Source organism: Balaenoptera musculus, chromosome 12, assembly GCF_009873245.2.
Source record: "Balaenoptera musculus isolate JJ_BM4_2016_0621 chromosome 12, mBalMus1.pri.v3, whole genome shotgun sequence".
NCBI classification, from domain to species: Eukaryota; Metazoa; Chordata; class Mammalia; order Artiodactyla; family Balaenopteridae; genus Balaenoptera; species Balaenoptera musculus.
Window position 1 is genome coordinate 68,040,708 of NC_045796.1, and position 18,421 is coordinate 68,059,128.

Consider the following 18,421-nt stretch of genomic DNA (forward strand, 5'->3'; position numbering starts at 1 on the left):
ATCCAGAGCCGATGATGAGACCTCAGTAAATGCTGCCTTCTCCTTCTTTCCTTCCTCTCCTCACACCTCGGTTTCCTAATTAGTAAAATGAAGAGGTTGGATTCGGCGATCTCCAAGGTCCCTTGCAGTTCTGCTGATCTGTGGTTTCTGAAAAAAAAAAATTTTTTTTAAGGTCTGCAGAAGAGTATAAAATCCCTACGGACAAATGTAGTGCCCTTGTGTATACACAGCAGCCTCCGCCGCTTCTGACTTTCACTCTCCTCCGCTCCCCATTCTTTCTCTTCCTTATCCTGCCAAGAATCTGCCCTGAGCCGGGAAGTGGGCAGAGAAGGGGGAAGGACTGAGGTGGCCCAAGTCAGAGGGCTGGGACGGGGAGCTGGGCGGTGGGTGTCAGGCTGGGCTGGGGACTGAGCAAGGCTGGAGTCGGCACAGTGGGGTTCAGGGCCACGGCCCAAGAGCCTCCGAAGGGTATGTGACCACAGCAGGATTAAGCCCAGTTGATTTTTATACAAGGCAGATGGTGGCAGGAATAGGAGCCTGTAAATCCAGAGAGAGAAGCTGAGTTTGTCATGTAAGGAAGCAAGGGCAGGAAGCAGAGCCTGGGGAAGGAGAGTCTTGGGGGGGGGAGAGGGCGGCTGTGTGGCCAGAGCCCAGTCAGGGTTCGAGCTGGGAGCAGACGGCTGTCATAAACCGTTGCCATGGGAACGACTCTATGCTGAGTCCTGTGAGTCTCCTAGTGAATCACCCGACCTGGGATTGTCTTGGGGACCCTCGATGCCTGGGAGCGGCGTGGGGGGGGGGGGGCGGTGTGTGTGGATTGAACACAGAGAGGCCAGTTACCATGGCAGTAGCAGTGGGCCAGGTGAGAAGTGATGCTGATGGCAGCAGAGATGGAGAGGAGTTGACAGATTTGAGATATAGTTTGAAGTTAGAGTCAAAGCGCTTGCCGATGGAATAGTTGCTAGAAATGAGGGGAGAGAAGAAAATCAAAGGTTTTTGGCTGGAACAGCTGGGTCAAGGGTAGTGGCTTTTCCTGAAAGGGTGCATCACTCTTCTTAGACACCACGTGCATGTCCTGTCTTAAGGGTCCTCGGCCAGACTTGCAGCCCTCTCCCCTGAGGCAGCAGTCAGCTCTGTGTGGACCCCGCCCGCCTCATGTGGGGATGACCCAGCGGCACCTTGCCTTGCATGAGACCCGCTTGGCACCCATACCTGTGCGACCTGTAAGTCAAGGGGCACCTGCTCCTGCAGATGAGGCTGGCAGCTCCCCACACGGGGAGGAATTTACAGGTTTTGCTAGCTGATAGGTGAAGCACAGGCAGAAGCAAAGCTCTCAGATGGGATGAAAGAGGCAGAGATCCCTCAAAAGCCCAGACCAAGTGTTGAACCTGGGAAGAGTCAAGGTATTATTTATTTTTACTTTTTAAAAAAATTTTTATTTTATATTGGAGTATAGTGGATTAACAATGTTGTGTTAGTTTCAGCTGTACAGCAAAATGCTTCAGTTATACGTATACATGTATCTATTCTTTTTCAAATTCTTCTCCCATTTAGGTTATTACTGAATATTGAGCAGAGTTTCCTGTGCTCTACAGTAGGTCCTTGTTGGTTATCTGCTTTAAATATAGTAGTGTGTACATGTCAATCCCAGACTCCCAATTTATCCCTCCCCGCCACCCTTTGGTAACCGTAAGTTTGTTTTCAATATCTGTAAGTCTGCTTCTGTCCTGTAAAAAGTTCATTTGTATCATTTTTTTTAGATTCCGCATATAAGTGATAGCATATGACATTTGTCTTTGACTTACTTCACTTAGGAGATGATCATAATCTCCAGGTCCATCCATGTTGCTGGAAATGGCATTATTTCATTCTTTTTAATGGCTGAGTAATATTCCATTGTATATATGTACCACACCTTCTTTATCTATTTCTTTGTCGATGGACATTTAGGTTGCTTCCATGTCTTGGCTGTTGTAAACAGCTCTGCAGTGAACATTGGGGTGCATGTATCCTTTCGAACCATGGTTTTCTCTGGATACATGCCCAGGAGTGGGATTGATGGATCATATGGTAGCTCTATTTTTAGTTTTTTAAGGAACCTCCATACTGTTCTCCATAGTGGCTGCACCAATTTACATTCCCACCAACAGTGTATGAGGGTTCCCTTTTCTCCACACCCTCTCCAGCATTTATTGTTTGTAGACTTTTTGTTGATGGCCATTCTGACTGGTGTGAGATGGTATCTCATTGTAGCTTTGATTTGCATTTCTCTAATAATTAACAATGTTGGGCATCTTTTCGTGTGCCTCTTGGCCATCTGTATATCTTCCTTGGAAAAATGTCTGTTTAGGTCTTCTGCCCATTTTTTGATTGGGTTGTTAGTTTTTTTGATATTGAGCTGCATGAGCTGTTTGTAAATTTTGGATATTAACCCCTTGTCAGTCACATCATTTGCAAATATTTTCTCCCATTCTGTGAGTTGTCTTTTCGTTTTGTTTGTGGTTTCCTTGATGCCCATCCGAGTTCTCAAGAAACTGCCCTTTACTAATTGACGGGCAGCCCCTACACACACGCCCATCTCCACTCCTGCAGATGAACTTAGTCACTGACTGCCTGATTTCATAGATCGTCTTTGACCTAAGGACGGAAAATATGGTACATGAGCCCTAAATGCCACATCAGAATCTGCTTTGGGTGTTTTCTGTTTGGGCATTGCCAGGGTGGTGCTGCCCTTCAAAGACTGGGACCCAGAGCGAGATACCAGATACAGTGTTTTCACTGCTGTGTCTCATGACAGAGGACAGGTATCCTATGCTTATAATTCACCTGGAGAGAATGATCTGGGTCATTTTTAAATAAGATACCTGATAGTATTTTTAAGAAACTGCAATAGAAAAAATTTTTAATTCTAATATGCTTCATGAAATATAACCATTTTAGTGCTAACAAGCTAGTCAACTTTATGCACAAATAATTAAATTGCTAAAGGACCTGCAGCTTTGTCACTTTACTTTGACATTTTACTGGTAGCACATGGAAAAGCAGTCATGTTTCCTTTGGGGAGAGGGATGTAGTCTCCCCAAAGTGTAGTGGACGGCAGTGTTGCATAGGATAGGGGTGGCCTTTAGGGTCAGATGGGCATGGATAAAGATTACATATCATCCCCTCTCATCTCCTCCAATGTGACCTTGGGCAAGGCACGTTGCCTCTCTGAGCCATGGTTCTCTCATCCACCGGGTGTGCTAATAATACCCGAAAACTCCTAGCACAGTTCCTGGCACGTGGAAGTTTTGAGTCAATGGAAAGTATTAGTATTACTATGCATAAATACAGGCCAGTATTCCATTTTTTACCTTATAAAACCTACAGAAACCCCCAAATTATTTCAGGTTGTGTATTTTCTTTTTTATTGAAGTATAGTTGATTTATAATGTTGTGTTAGTTTCAAGTGTACAACAAAGTGATTCAGCGCTATTCTTTTCAGATTCTTTTCCCTTACAGGTTATTACAGAATATGGAGTATAGTTCCCTGTGCTATAGTAGGTCCTGGTTGGTTATCTATTTTATAAATAGTAGTGTGTATATGTTAATCCCAAACTCCTAATTTATCCCTCCCTCCGTTTCCCCTTTGGTATCAGGTTGTGTATTTTCAACACTTGTTTCTTTTTAGCTTCGTTTCAGAATTGTCAATGGCAAGTTGTTCTGATTGCACCATCCTCTTAGGGAGGGGTAGGAATCTGAACGAGCTCTCCACTGTATTTTGGGAACGTAAATACCTTGAGTATCAAAGAAGTGAATTTTCTAGCTGGGGTTCTCCAACTAGAGTAACTTGGTCCCAGCATCTGAAATGTGTAAGTGGAAACTTTCAGAAATGTTTTATCTTAATTAATTTCCTCCATCCTTTCTGAAATGGCTGCTCCCCAGTTCTTTCTCTGTTGCAGCAAAAAAAAAGCACATTTCCTCACATCACCTTCCCATGCTAGTAGAACAAAACACAAAAGCCACAAGATCTATGATTCAAAGGTCTTCTGCCTCATACAACTGACTGTTGAAATTCTGTGTGAAATGTAGATTTAAAAAAAAACCCTCATCTCTGTAGTTTCCAAAAAATTAACGTCAATGGACCCTTTTCTTTTTAAAGCCCTTCTGGTCATAAAATGGTGTGTGCCTACTCAATTTAGTGCTTCTGAATATGAATAAGGACTCCAAGGCCACTCACAAGTTAGCATGTTTATTGCTAAAGCTGTCACCAAGTTTTTAGTAATATTTTTATACAGCATGAGACCAGCAGAACATTTGAGATTTGACCTTTTCCAGCAGATGGTAGTCTCGAAATGCAATTTGTAATTTTAGAACTAAGTTTTGAACTCTTGTTTTCTGACCACTGTAATTTCTCTTTCTACTCAATCCAGAGGGAAAAAGTGATGGAATGTGTGTATGTCTGTGTATATGTACAATAGTTATTTGTTAGCCCTAAAAACCAATAGTGTGACTTTGCACAGAGGACCAGAGTGGCATTTTAAAGCTCAAAAGTCAGATTGGCCCAATGGTGTCATCCAAGTACAACCCCATTGGGATGCTGAGAAAATCAGGTTATTTTGCTTGGTGATTCTTTCACCTCAAGTGAAATAATATAAACACAATGGAGACAATTAGCTTAAAAACACTGTTTCCCGGCGTGTGATATCCCTGTCCTCTTAAATTTTGGCAAACCTGGATTCAGGTTCAGACAAAAGCATAAAACAATTCTGAATATTTTGTCTTGCTTTCTTATTACCAGTCTAAATCCGAGTAAGGTAGGAAAAGGTGATCAGGACAGGAGAGAATTGACAACAGGATACAGGAAGCAATACTGGAAATAGGAAAACCAATAAACCAAACCACTTTTCTGTTTCTTAGAAATAATGTTGCTGGTATTCGATTTGTGATGTAGATAAAAATACCTCCACCTGTAGTTTCCTGGGGAAAAGCAAAGGGGGCTTTGCTCATCAAATCCCATTCAAGCCACTGTGAAAATCTTAGCTAAGAGTTGAGTTGTAGGGCTAAAGAATGCCATCGGCCTTACTTATACAAGAAGTGTAAGTAAGGCTGATGATGATCTGGAAAACCTGATCATTTCACAGCTAATTGGTATAAACGTTCCCTTGCCCACTGCTTGCACATGGAGACCCACCTGTATTTTTTATGACTGTTGCTGTAATTAAATACCATTTACTTTTTCTTAGCTTAAGAATGCAGGTCCCACTGACTTTTTCTTTTAAGTAAATTTAAGTTTGTGCAAGAGGGAATTACTTACAGATGATTTCCCTCATCTGGGATATGTTACTTTACTTGTAAGTGAATGAATAGTAACCATTCAGATATCTCTTTTTTAAACTTTCCCCCAGTTTTCCTAACAGTAAATATGAAGAAATGAAAAAGCAGTGCTTTCATGCTTAGTGTAGCATTACCATATCTCCTCACCCACCTTTTCCTAAGCACAGTCTGGTGAACCACTTCAAGATTTTGTGAGGTCTTCGGAAATCAGTGTAGCTGAGAAAAACCATGAGAGCAGGAAGTGTCCATGGCGGTCTTATTCACCACTGTTCTGAGATACCTGAATGGTGCCCAGCACCCAGGAGGTCAGTAAATGCTTGTTGAAGAGATGATTATGTAGTGTCCTCTGAGCTTCTGGGGTCCAAAATACAGCCAAGAAAACTAGTATGTGAAGCAGCCTACAGCTGCACCATTCAATAAGGTACCCACTAACCACGTGTGCCTATTTAAATGTACACGAATTTAAATTGATTAAAATTAAAAATTCAGTTCTTCAGTCTCACTAGGAACATTTTAAGTTCTCCATAGCCACATGTGGCTGATGGCTACCATTTTGGACAGCACAGATATTGAACATTTTCTGCATTACAGGAAGTTGTATTAGACAGCCTGGTAGAGTATCATTAGTAGAAGCAGAAGTTAGTGGCCCCAGTCCTTCTGAAGTGAGATTCTCACGCGACCGTGACGTGCACTCATACGGCAAAAAGTAACCCTTTTAGATCTCTCCTCCAACACTGTAGGAGCTCAGTCAGGAGAGATGGGTGGCCCGCAGAGGTGGCCATCTCTTTGAGACTGGTAGCCCGACAACAGTGGGACTGTTAGCCAGACTGACATTCCAGTGGTCTACACTTATTTGGCTACACTAGTTGTTAGAATTGTGAAATATTTGTACCAGTAACTAAAGAGCTGCTGTGTCAAGCTCTTCCGGAACCTCCTTCGTATGCCCCAGAGGCCCTGGCTATTGGCCTAGGATGCCCCCAACCTCCCCTTAATCCAGCAAAATGAGTTAGTTAATGCATGGCCCATCCGCAGGCATGGGAGGCTGCTCAAGGACCCTGCCCCAGCACTGCAGATTGGTTAAGTGCTGACCTTGACCTCCAGGAGAGACTGCTTCCTAAGAGTCGTTGTTAAAGCTGCCCCATCACTACCATGGCCAAGTCGCAGATCACAGAACCATTAGTCTCAAGAAGCCTTTTAAAAGCATCTCACCCAACTCCCTCATTTTACTGAAGAAATCAAGTCCAGAGAGTCACTCAGCTAGTTTGTGGCCATTTCAGATATAAAACTCTCCTAACTCAGTTTTTGTTTTTTTTTTTTTCTAACTCAGTTTTTTGTTTTTTTGTTTTTTTGTTTTTTGCTCTGTCTTCCTGTTGTCAGTTTCCTTAACTGTGAAATGGGGATTTGTATCTTTATGCCTCACAAAGCTGTTAGTAAAAAGAATAATGATATCCAACGTGTTATATATGTCTTAATAAGAGTTTGCAAGAACTCTCTTGATTGCATTCTCATTTGATCCTCACAGGAACCTGTGAAAGGTGTCGAGCTCAGAGGCAGTGAATGACCTGACCTTGATAGCAAAGCTCCTGTGGGTGGCCGCGGTCTGAGTCTCTTAGGGCTTAGGAAACTATAAACTCTCTTGTAAATGTAAGATAACATAACCACATGGCATTACTAGTTTTTAGCTTGTGGTATTTTGCAGTTCAAGATTTAGTGACATTGAAAGTGTAATTTTGTTCAAGCAACGCTTTTTTTTTTTTTTACTTTGATAATGTGCCAATTGCACAGACTTTGGTTCAGCACTAAAACAGAAGTGGGCTGCTTCAAAGTATATTTTTTAAATGAGAGAATCCAAATTTGTAATTAGCTTTAAAAATGCTAGTTTTGCAGTTTGAGTAGCTAAAGAGCTTCTGGTAATCATTTCTGTCATTAGTGGTGGTTTATTTTTTTTTATTCCCCCCCCTCCCCAAGTAATTAGGCCCTTTGGAAAATACAAAGTATGTTCTTTCTTTGAGGGTGAGTGGTCATTTCCTCTATCACCACCTTATTTTTCACACCCTATAGGCCTGGTGTACTGAGAAAATTAACCATATATCCAATTGTGGCAAAGAAAAATCACTTAGAAGCCATTCCACCCACTTGACACCTAATTATCAGGAGAATGCTATTTTAAGTATAAAGAGAAGCCACAGTGGAGGAAATGGTCCACTTCTTGATACATCCTTGGTCTTTTGATAGATTTGATAGAAACACCCCTTAGTTCTAGAGAAGATTGTTGAGAAGATAAATTTAACTCACTCCCAAAATAAAATTAATTTTCCCCCTCTCTTTTTCTCTCTGTGAACTGCTGCCATTTTATAGTATATACCAAACTATGCAAAACTGAGTTTCTAGATAAGGGAAAGAGTGGGGTTATTTCATTCCATATAACAAAAAAATCTCTCTTCGATTTTCTTTTATTAGTATATGAAAATTGTGGCCTTCTCTACATCAATTATCCTGTAAGGTTAAATATGTAAAGGGAAGAGAGCAAGAAAATTTATTAGAAAAAGCTATAAACGGAAAGGAACTTGGGCTTGTGAACCCTGATTTAGCATTACTAATTTGTAGTCACATTTGGGAACAATGTGTTTGTATGTTTGGTTGTTTTTATAAATTTATTTATTTATTTATTTATTTTTGGTTGTGTTGGGTCTTCGTTTCTGTGCGAGGGCTTTCTCCAGTTGCGGCAAGCGGGGGCCACTCTTCATCGCGGTGCGCGGGCCTCTCGCTGTCGCGGCCTCTCATTGCGGAGCACAGGCTCCAGACGCGCAGGCTCAGTAGTTGTTGCGCACAGGCTTAGTTACTCGGCGGCATGTGGGATCCTCCCAGCCCAGGGCTCGAACCCGTGTCCCCCTGAATCGGCAGGCAGACTCTCAATCACTGCGCCACCAGGGAAGCTCCTTTGGTTGTTTTTAAAGTATATATTATGTATGTGTCCTCATTCTTCTCCGTGTTACATATAACAGACTCTCAACTCTCCATTGTACTCTGAGATACAGCCTCTCTCCTGTCCATATAGGACCTTCGAAGTGTTTATGATTATCTAGAATTTTCTTGGATTTTATTTATGCCATTTTCCCTGCTTCGTGAAGATACTGTTGGAGGTGCTGACAAAAAAAAAAAAAAAAGCGTAAGGGTAACATTTGTGATTTATAGCCAAACTTAGAGTCACTAAGTCTTAGGATTATCTTGGAGTCGTTCAAGACACTAGGCTTGAAGAGATCTTTGAGATTGCAAACGTTTAATTCCTCCAGACTTACTAGGGTAGAAAGAGGATTGATGAGCAAGGACGTACTTTTGAACTTCACCGCCACCAGTGTCTGTACCCATGCATTCAGCATTACATGAGATAATGCACGCAAGGCACCCGGCACCAGAGTTGACACATCGTAATAGGCACTCGGGAGGGTTAGCCGTTATTATGGGCTTGTCTGATTTGGTCTTCACATCTCTTTCTGCTCTCTGATGGCCATGCTGAGGAGCAGCCAAATGTCCAAAAAATAGGAAAACACCAAATGGAAGGGAAACACAAGGCCTCAGTCTTCCAGAAACAGAATTTATCAGCGCACAAATAAAAATGATTGTTTCTCCTCTCATGATGATGTGCGGATTACTTCCATACTCCCCCTCACCCTTTTCCAAGTGAGGACCCTACGGACAAGGGGCAACTCCTCCCTTGCCCAGATCTGACTCAGTCTGGTCTAATGAGGGCAACTTGCTGGTAAACTTAACCTTATTCCCATTTCTCTCTTATGTGGAAACAGTGATCTCTTCACTGTCTTCTGCGTAAGAAGAACAAAAATACAACCAAAGTTTGGTTGTCCCTGATTAGAACTTTGTTAAGGTGTGTGATGGGCAAGTGTATTTTTTCTGTGTCTGCGATAAAGTGGGTAGTTAAATAAATTAAACAAACACTCATGCTGTGGCAGGAGTGTAAATTGGTACAGCTTTTCTGAAAAGTCATCAAGACCCTTAAAGCTCATTTGACCCTGTAATTCTTTTTCTAGGACTCTATCTAGGAAAATACTCAGAAATTCAAACAATCTGATATTCAGATATGTCTTTCAAAGTGTTATTTGCAATAACAAAAAAAAGAAAACAATATGTAATTCCAAAAATGAGAGAAATAATGAAATAAACAAAACCCTTTTCTACGGGGTGTAATATTACATAGACATTGAAAAGCATGTTTCTGAAGAATTTTTAATAACTTGGGGAATTGCTCACATTCATAAAATATTGAATTAAAAAGTAGAAACAAAACTCTGACTGTGTTTGTGTATCTGAAAAGAATACTGATCCACAATCCCTTATCCCCAATTCTGAATCCTTTTGGTTCAAAAATCACAAAGGTCTCTTGGTGACTTCTTTGGTAGAAAAATCTGATCTAAACTAATGTGAGGCTCTATTTTATCTGACTAAATAAGAATATGCATCTATTTTGCTGCAGAGATTTTTAATGGGTTTGATTATGGGGTGCTGCTCCAGATTCCAATGGGGCATCATGTAATAAATGGTAGTTTAGCATTGTAATACTCTTTAATATCCAAGCAGTTCTGAACTCTGAAGTGTATCTGGCCCAGGAGTTTCATTTAAGGGGTCGTGGACCTATACAACAAAATATCATGAATGATTTATCAGTGTCAAGGTTACAGTTGATATTTATTTTTTCTTCTTTTCCGTAAATTTTTCAGATGTTCTATAATTAGCATGGATTAATTTATCCTCAGGAAAAAATAAGTACTATTAATTTTTTAAAAAACATATTCAAGGCATCAGAGAATCATCTCATTTCAATCAGAATTCTCGAATTTATCATTTGCTTCCTGTATCTTCTTGTTAATACAACCACGTGTTTTTTTTTAATATATAAATTTATTTATTTATTTATTTATTTTTGGCAGCGTTGGGTCTTCGTTGATGCACAGGGGCTTTCTCTAGTTGTGGCGAGAGGGGGCTACTCTTCGTTGTGGTGTGCGGACTTCTCATTGTGGTGGCTTCTATTGTTGCGGAGCACGGGCTCTAGGTGCGCGGGCTTCAGTAGTTGCAGTGCGTGGGCTCAGTAGTTGCAGCACTCAGGCTCTAGGGCACGTGGGCTTCGGTAGTTGTGGCACACGGGCTCAGTAGTTGTGGCGCACGGGCTTAGTTGCTCCACGGCATGTGGGATCTTCCTGGACCAGGGCTCGAACCCGTGTCCCCCGCATTGGCAGGCAGATTCTTAACCACTGTGCCACCAGGGAAGTCTCACACGTGTGTCTTTTGAATCAAAGTGTTGTGATTTGTTGAAAGAAAACATTCATGAGCTTAAATAGAGAACTGATTGGACACTGACCTATGTCCAAGCTGCCTTGGGGTTCAGGAGAGCACCCGGTGAGGGCTGTGCTTCCCCCTGGGGTGAGCCCCAGCATTGATACCTGGATTATTTTATCGTATTCTGTTTAGATGGACCGGTCCAGAGGCACACCGTAAGTTAGAGGTCATGAAAGCAGGGGAAGGGATGGGGTATAGTGTGATAGCAGGGGAAGGGGGACGATGTTAACATGCAAGGTTTCCTCTGCTAATGGACAGTCTTCTTCCCTGATCAGGTGGACACTCGCTGACCTGTCACAAGGTTGCCCCACAGAGCTTTGGGGTCCATGTCTGAATGGATTGCCGTAGCCTTCTCTTCTCTCCCTTCGCCCAGTTCCCTGCATCCTAAGACTTGAAGCCAGCACGGGACCTGGAAAAATTACATGTAAGTTTTGACTAAGGTTTCTTTCCTCCAACCAAACAAGGCTAAGAATTTTCTGAGATGATAATAACAAGGTGTCTTGAGAATTATAATTGAGGAAGGGAACGGGGTTAGAATCTGCATATTGGTGGTTCCCTAACTCAGTGGATCTTACACATAAGCTTGCTTCAGAATCACCTGGAGGGCTTGTTAAAGTCCAGCTTGCTGGGCCTCGTGCCCAGACTACCGGATTCAGGAGACGTGGGGTTGGGGGGGTAGGTCTGGAAATTGGCTTTTCTAACAAGTTTCCAGGCAATGCTGATGCAGCTGGTCCAGGGACCCCACTTTGAGAATCACTGCTTTAACTCAAGTGTGACTGAAAGGAGGCATGATAAAGGTAGAAAAGTGTATGAAACATCACTAAATTAAGATAGTGGTGCTTTACTTAATACATGGACTCATCTCTCAGAAGAGAGAATGTTAAGGTCTTCTCAGCACTGTCACCTTTGAAAGTCCAGCCAAGTAGATGTCTTTATTCTGTGCCAGCTCGACTCCAGAGGCGTGAGTACCAGCCACTCTTTGCCCTTGGCTTTCAACAGGGTTAACTAACAGTGCTGTTAACAGGCTAAAATGACAGCTACGGTCCTTTTGCAGGTGTCCTCATCATGCTTTTAGACACACTCAAAAGAGAAAATCTTTTTCCCCCTGGACTGGGAAATATATTGTTCCCTTTCAAAGTGAATCATCCCAGTATGATCCTTCCTCTCATACACTTAAATGTGACTTGATTTACAAATCACATATGGGAAGGAAGGTGCACCTCTAATAAACAGTCCAAGCCAGCAAGTCCAGGGTTTTGTGGGGTTTTAAGTCCTTAGGACTGACATATTTGGAAGATCAGCACGTTACTGTGTTAGCTTTGGAACAAGCCGGTCACCTCTCTGCCGAGGACAAGAACAATTTATTCCATGTTAATAGAGTAAAGTAGAAGAGTTTGGCTCAACAAATGCACACTAGGGTATACGGGAGCATACATGCAAATGTACAGATGTGCCTGTGAACCTATATGCATTTTGTATATTTCTAAGCTTTCAATGTAGGAGTTTTACACAACATGTTTTCTTTTGTTTCATTGAGTCAATGTGAGTGTAAAAATAGTCTGAGCGATGCTGTCCAGGAAATGTTTGAGAAATTTCTGGGCATTTTGAATCTGTGGATAAGTATTGTGATTTATAACATTTTACTTCAATGTGGTAAATGTTATCATTCAAAGTAGCACTTAGGGCTTACACTTCTTTTACTATAACTCTCTGAAATTGAGAATAATCACTTTTAATAAAGCAACTCCCAAGCAGATATGTAATGAAGGAGCATTATCTATTGCCTAAACGTTAACGGAGCCCAAAATCTCGGAGATAGATTTAAGTGCATGTGTTTAAAATAAAAATCACAAAATCAGACAAATAAGACCAGAAAAGCAAGAGGTGATGAAAGAGTTCTAAAAGGAATTAATCCGGAGCTGTCTTCTGGGAGCTGCCCAAAGGGCTGGTAACAGGGTTGGTATTAGGGCTGACAGAGTTGTGAGCGATGTAATTACCTATTATCGCTCTACCCTTACCAACGGTAACATCTCCTTCAAGCCCTGATTGGCTATTCTGTACAGCATTCTGGGAAGTTTCAGTTTATGAAGCATCTTCACCAAGAAGTAAAAGAAATGGGTTGGATCGAAGGCTCCTTAATCTCCCTCCTCCTTTCCTGCTTTGGCGTCTGTGAGTGTCCACGTTTACGCTGCAGGTTTTCCTGATGGATGACCTCTGATGTCAGTCAGTTTAATAACTACGAGCCAGCACAGGTAGAAGGCTGCCGTGACACCTCAGGCAACTTGGAGCTGCAGACTCCTGCCGGCCCTGGCACCACCTGCCTGAAGCTCTCACTGCAGCCTTGGGCGAAACACTCAAGGCACCAAGTGCCTAGCGCATCTCTATAAAAATATCATGCGTGTGGAGGTGAGGGGTATGTGGGACCCCATGGTGCTTTCCCTGCAGTTTTGCTGTCAACCTAAAACTGCACTAAGACATTAAGTTTATTAATTTAAAAAAACTGAATACCAAACGGTATGATGATTCCTCAAAAATTTAAACACAGAACGACCATATGATCCAGCAGTTCCACTTCTGGGTATAAAAGAAGTGAAAGCAGGGTCTTGAACAGGTGTTTGTACACTCATGTTCATACAGCATTATTCACAATAGCCCAAAGGTGGAAGCAACTCAAGTTTCTATCAGCAATGAATGAATAAAGAAAATGTGGTATATACATACAATGGAATATTATTCAGTCTTAAAAATATGAAATTCTGACACATGCTCCAACGTGGATGAAACATGAAGATACCAAGTGAAATAAGCCAGACACAAAATGACAAATATTATATGATCCCACTTATATGAGGTACCTAGACTAGTCAAAGTCATAGTCAGAAAGTATTTAGAAGGGTGGTTGCCAGGCGCTGGGAATAAAGGAGAAAGGGAAGTTAGTGTTTAATGGGTACAGAGTTTCACTTCGGGAAGATGGAAAAGCTCTGGAGATGGATGGTGGTGATAGTTACACAATAATGTGAATGTACTTAATGCAACTGACCTGTACTCTTTTTTTTTTTTTTTATTAATTAATTTATTTATTTTTGGCTGTGTTGGGTCTTTGTTTCTGTGCGAGGGCTTTCTCTAGTTGCAGCGAGCGGGGGCCACTCTTCATCGCGGTGCGCGGGCCTCTCACTATCGCGGCCTCTCTTGTTGCGGAGCACAGGCTCCAGACACGCAGGCTCAGTAGTTGTGGCTCACGGGCTCTGTTGCTCCGCGGCATGTGGGATCTTCCCAGACCAGGGCTCGAACCCATGTCCCCTCAATTGGCAGGCAGATTCTCAACTACTGCGCCACCAGGGAAGCCCTGACCTGTACTCTTAAAAATGATTTACGTTGTAAATGTTATGGTATGTGTATTTTACCACACACACAAAAACCCCTGAATACCAGAGCTTACTTTCCTTCTAAGAATACTGGGCAGAATACTAAATAGTGCTTGACAGGGCTGCTATAGTTTGGGAGGGCAGAAGAGGCACAGATGGCTGTGTCCCTCACACCTCCATGAGCCCTGACACTACCCTGGCCCCCTTTGGGCAAATGTAAGGGACCTGCAGAATGTTAGACTTCAGTCTTAGGAATAGGTTTCCTATGGGGACAAGGACATATTTGTCAGAAACCACTAGGGAAATTTGCCATCAATGACCATCATCTCTTTCAAAAAGCCGTTTACACACGCAGGAAAGCTGCGTCACTGTCATGGAGGGGACGTGTACCCTCCTGTGTTCCTGTCATGGGGCTGCTGCAGTTCATGTGAATTGTGTCATCATAAATGAGTCCGTGTACCGCGCCCCAGGATGTGTGTCTCGTGGCGGCAGGTGACAGGTCTTAGCAGTGGAGGCGGATGTGGAAGCAGGAACCAGGGGATATAGACTTGCCATAGACTGAAGCCTAGTAGAAAATGGAAACTTGGAAAGAAAATTACTAGCAAATAGTTCTCCTGCAACAGGGCTTCTAATTATAATGCCTGTTTGACATTCTCCCGATGAAGTACAGTTCATCCCCCATCACCAAATCTCTGTAATATTGGGCATTATGGTACCCATAAATCACAAAACAATTGTAGGAGTGACCTGCAGGCTTGTGAGAAATATGCAGGATTGAACCCACTAAGTCCATTTGGGCCCTACTTTGGGGGGGATTTTGCTTTTTATTCTAGGTTTCTAGAAAGCTGGCCTTGCAGAATGATCAGTGAATTCTCACGGGGCTAGTAGCCATGTTTCCCTCAGGTCTCCTTTACTACTTTACTATTTTACTTTACTCCTTTCAGGCCCTGCCCTTAGGTCTGACCAGGGATTGTAATTCCTGAAGAGCGGTGCATAAGGATCCATAGTTTCAAAGAGCTTAAAAACCTCTGTCCTAAATTATCCCGCTTCCTCCTTAAGACATCAGAATCACTTAGATATGTGAGCGTGCATGTGTGTGCATTATATACGTCTACATACATACATATTGTATACATATATGTACATACATACATGCGTACGTATGCATTTGGCTCAAGGAAAAGGTATAACCAAAAAAGAGGTGAAATAAAGTCATCAAAGTTGAAGTACAGTACATCTAAATCAGTCGCTTGTTCCCACCCCCAACTTCCCAGACCTGCTTAGAAATAAACTCTCCATGCTTTTCACTTAGGTGATGGCCAACAGGGCGTAGCAACAAAGGTTTTGGAGTCAGTTGCCATAGGGAGCTGCTAAAATATCAAAAAACTGGAATTAAAGGTTTTTATAGAAAAGAAAATCCAGGTGAGCAAAGTCTAAGAGAGAGGAGAAGTAGGTGCTTATTCATCTTTGACATCACACGTAGCTACCGGCACCCTAAGCGTGAGTTGAAACGACATAGATACAGACTCTAATCAAAACAAATTCGACCCCAGGAGTTTGGAGACCATGATTTCTGGATGGAGACCCTGACACAGATTCCCCTCAACAGTCACCCAGAGGAAAAGCCATGAGGTAGAGAAAACCAACAAAGACCGACCCTCGGGGGCTCTCCTGGTCAGCTCTCATGGCCCCAAGAATCAGATGTGCCTGTTTACAGGCACTGAATTCGTATTTAGCGATGGCTCAGCTACCTGGGACCCAAGTAACCAGAACCCTGAATTAACTAGCCTTCATACTTCCTACCCACCCCTCCCATACCCCACCCTACCGCTCACATCCCACTTCCCTTTTTCAGTGATAAAGATTCAGAAAACAAGATAGCTTTGGTTTAGTAAAGGTAGAGAATATACCCTGGAGGATATTTGTAGTTGGTGACACTGACCTGCTGAATCACTGAGAATGGTTAAATCCTTTATAATTAGGAAAAGAAACTGCTTTGGAAACGTTTTCAACAAAAAGCATTTTCTAACTGTCTGTCAATTCACCGGAAAACTGAAACAAACCAAAAACTCATCTTGTCTTCAAATAGTCTAATCAACTGAGGTTTTATTGTACCTATTTTCGTGTCTTAATAATAATCTAAAGATGTTGACTTAGAATAGAAAAATATACAATTCATTTTTATTCTTGAGAAACCGTGCAAGTTTTGGCTTTTACCACCTTTCCAGTGCCAGAGTTTAAATCTCAGATATTCTGTTTACATTTATTCTGTTTATTATGTTTGGAAGCGCTCTAAAAGTTGTGATGTTAACGATAAGATTGGTGATAAAACAATTTCATGAACATATATATTTAGTTCTTATTGTCATTGGGGAACCATTGGCATACTTTTGAAGCCATTCTGTTTCTTTTTTAAAGAATGTACGTGATTATTTATAACATATTGTTTCACAATTATGTTCTGCTCAAGGCATCATCAAAATTAATTTTCATTCTCTGCGTATACGCTCATGGTACAGATAGGGGTGATGTGACCAGCATGGTAATATACAGGTCCAAATTTCAAAAGGTGTTATTCTCTGCGAATCTCCAAATAAACTCAGCCATGCATGTGACAGAGCTGGACACCAAGTGATGTCAGTTGTAGTACGAATAGTTTGTCACCTTATTCTAATTAATTTCCAATCTTGCTTTTTCGAAATTATTTGTGTGCTCTTTTTTGGATGTGCCTCTACTAAGGAAGTGACAAGTCTCTTTCTGAGCCGTAATTTAACCCAAGGGATAGCTACCCTCTTCCAAGGACACCCCCGTTAAACTGATCACTGTGAGGCCCCTGGCGGGTGGAGCTCTGGTACAGCTGGAGAGTGCCCAGACCATGGTCATGGTGAGGAAGAAAAGTATTTGCAAAGCTCTGTAGTGTAGCAGGATTCTTAAGCGTCCTTGTCATGCTTAACTAGAAGCTATAATCTATTGTTTCTAGCAGATTTTCCCTGTATTTCATGTCTGCTTTGTCACCAGCCCAGATGACTATACTAGATCCAATGTATGAAGTGTTCTTAGTGACTAGAAAGAGCAGAATCAGAGAATTGTTTCCTTTTATCAAAACAGAAGTAGCTTTATTTTCCCGATTATAAAAGTAATACATGTTTATTGTACAAAACTTATAAAATAACAGAAGAGAATAAAGAAAATAAGTTACCTTTCATCCAGCTACCCAGATACAGCCTACCTGTTAACTCCTACTTCTGTGTATTTTTCCAGACTTTTTTTCATTTTATCAACTAATTCCCAATTTACAAGCAGTACTCTGGCCTGCTGACATCCCACAAATTGGTGGAGTTCAGGAATGATGCCTTTGATATCATTTTCTAGGACAGTGATCGCCTAGTCGCTTATTTTTCTCCCTTCAAATTACAGTCATCAACTCTTGCAAGGACAGATACCTCTGTAGACTCACCAGTGTCTTTATGGAGTGAAAATCACTATTAACTGGTTTTTTTTTTTTCATTTCTGTATTCTGTCAATAAAAATAATTTTTGAGTGGCCCTGCAAGATCCTAGTGGGCCTCTGGAATCATAAAAGAAAGATTTACTGAGGACCAAGATGGTTTTAGTGTTAGATCAGCTGACTGTGTTCTAGGTATTTAAAAATTCACAGTTGATACACTCTAAGACAATTTGGCAGAAGTGGGAAAGGTTGATTACCCAAATTCCCCCCATCCCCCAGCCATACTCCAAACAATGTGGACTCCAATAAAATTCCAGTTTTACGTTCAGATATAGCCCTTCTTGTGCTATGAACCAGAGAGAGTTTTCCTTCAACTCTTCATGCTTTATCCCCCTTCAAAGAAACTTCTCTTCAGATTCCTCTGGTACGGTGTTCGGGCTGTGGCGTGGGTTGTGCTGCATATCTCTGTGCTTCCCTTTGGAGAGCTCGACTTTGGATCAGGATGAATCCTGACTCTTAGCCAAAGTTAGGAAGGGCTTTGAACACTGAAAGAAAACCCAGATTAAAATTAAGAGGATTGTTAAAAGGAGTCATCTGAGAAAGGTTGAAGGGATGCCACCCACAAACCTTACGTCAGTAGAATAGAAAGTGTTTAGTAAACAGCTGCTGGAAGAGATTTTGTGTTTTAAGAATGATCCTTATTAGGCATTGGGTGTGGCGAGGTCTTAGCATCCTCTGTACAAGACTTAGGTTCTTTAAAAGCAGGTCCTTCTAAGTTCTTCCCTCTGCATCCCTTCTCATCCTTTGTGTCCTTGTATATAATAGGGACACAGTGGGTACTGATTTGAATTAAAAGTTCTGTAGCTCTTGAGTGACAGATGAACGAATGCGCTCAGTCCAGGTATATATATCCTGCCTTCTTCAGACAGTAATCGAAAGATGCT

General features: G+C 41.8%; 1 protein-coding gene across 2 annotated transcripts in view; it reads left to right on the forward strand.

Moving 5' to 3' along the window:
• Nucleotides 1-18,421, forward strand: part of BACH2 (BTB domain and CNC homolog 2) — a 355,721-nt gene that overhangs the window by 189,742 nt on the left and 147,558 nt on the right. For both annotated transcript variants that reach the window (XM_036871014.1, XM_036871015.1), the window contains exon 3: nt 10,941-11,089. The gene's annotated coding sequence lies outside the window, so the exon portion shown is untranslated. The remainder of the gene's footprint in view (nt 1-10,940; nt 11,090-18,421) is intronic.